Genomic DNA, 1,695 nt, shown 5'->3' on the forward strand with positions numbered 1-1,695 from the left:
CTATTTTAGTTAGTGACCTTCTACATCAACCCAATTTGTGACACCCCCAAGACACCACTAGTTTCAATAGAAATCTCATTTCAATACCCGTCCCTTGGGATCCGACCTTTACTTGCCTCTTTACTAATTGTAGAGTTGTTTGTGAAGCTATAAATTGTGTTTTGATTCGGACGTGACCCAACGACCACACCTTTAATTGTGAACACGAAACGGACCGATCAAAAATGGTGCCGTTGCCGGGGACGGTGTTTGTTTGATTTAGATTTCCTTTTTATTGTTATTAGTTGTGTCTTTCTTCTCCTTGAGGAAGTAAAACTCCTTAAGGTTTGTTCTAATTGTTTTCGAGTTGTTTGATATTTTGCATGTCTAGAAGGTCACAAGGTGATTTGTTACCTTTTGACCGTGAAATCGAAAGAACCTTGACGAACAATAGGAGACTTGTTAGGAGGAATTTAAGAGGTATTAGTGAAGTTGTTCAACCAACTATTGAGTTCGGCAACCCTTTCGCAATAGAAGGAGAGGAGAACCCATTACACAATACCCCACAAAATCAACCTACAATGCCTAAATTCTCGTCACACTCCGTACCTACCGAGGAGAATTTACCCAATGGTACTCCTACACCACAACATCTAACCGGAAATTTTATTGCCAAATCCGCCTTTATACAATTAGTCGAAAGGAGCCAATTTGGGGGGATGCCTAGTGAAGACCCTCATTCTCATATGGAAACCTTTTGCGACTATTGTGATGCAATCTCTCAAACCGGTGTGACTCAAGACCAAATTAGATGGGTCTTATTTCCTTTTTCTCTAATCGGCACCGCGAAACAATTGTTGAAGGGCCTTGACAAGGCCACTTTCGGAATAGATTCTTGGAAGAAGTTGGCTCTAGCTTTCTACAAAAAATTCTACCCACCGGAAAAGACTAACATGCTAAGAGCTTAAATTACGGGTTTTAAGCAAAGGGATGAAGAATCTTTGTATGAAGCTTGGGAGCGGTTCAAGGGAATTTGTCGCTCATGTCCTCACCATGGACTTAGCGAATGGTTTTTGGTACAACAATTTTGGAATGGTTTATATGAAGATTCAAGGAACATTCTCAACATGGGATCAAATGGAATGTTCACCGAAGTTGATGACAAACAAACATGGAACAAGATTGAGGAAATGGCGGTCCATAACTCACAATATAGTAGACCTCGCAAGGCTACTAGAGGAGGAAAGCATGAAGTGGACTCCGTTACTCAATTGGGTGCTCAACTTAGTGCTCATATTGACACAATCAATTTGAAATTTGAAAAAGTTATGGCTAGACTTGAAGAAGTCTCAAAATCACCAAAGCATCATGTTAATGCCATGACGGCATCCTCATCAATCCCAAGTGGGATATGTGAGAATTGTGGAACTTTGGGACATGACCAAAGTGAATGTAGGGGAACAAATTAACAAGTGAATGCTTTCCAAGCATACAAGAGTGATACCCCTTATTCCAACTATTACAATGAAAACACCAAATTCCATCCAAATCTCTCATACAAAAGCCAAAATGTCCAAAACCCTCAAACAACATACACTCCACCACCCATGAGAAACCAAAATCAAAGACCCTTTTACAATCAAAATCAAGGTTACCAAAATCAAAATCCATACAATCACCAAAATGACCAAGGTTTTGATGTCCAAAAAGCGGTCC

At 40.1% G+C, this 1,695-nt stretch overlaps 1 non-coding gene across 1 annotated transcript; it reads right to left on the minus strand.

Moving 5' to 3' along the window:
* Positions 1 to 932: 932 nt before the first annotated feature.
* Positions 933 to 1,039, minus strand: LOC141636791 (small nucleolar RNA R71). Its single transcript, XR_012541376.1, has one exon. It is a non-coding gene; the product is annotated as a small nucleolar RNA R71 (small nucleolar RNA).
* Between the last annotated feature and the right edge of the window lie 656 nt (positions 1,040 to 1,695).

This window comes from Silene latifolia, chromosome Y (assembly GCF_048544455.1).
Source record: "Silene latifolia isolate original U9 population chromosome Y, ASM4854445v1, whole genome shotgun sequence".
Classification (NCBI taxonomy): domain Eukaryota; kingdom Viridiplantae; phylum Streptophyta; class Magnoliopsida; order Caryophyllales; family Caryophyllaceae; genus Silene; species Silene latifolia.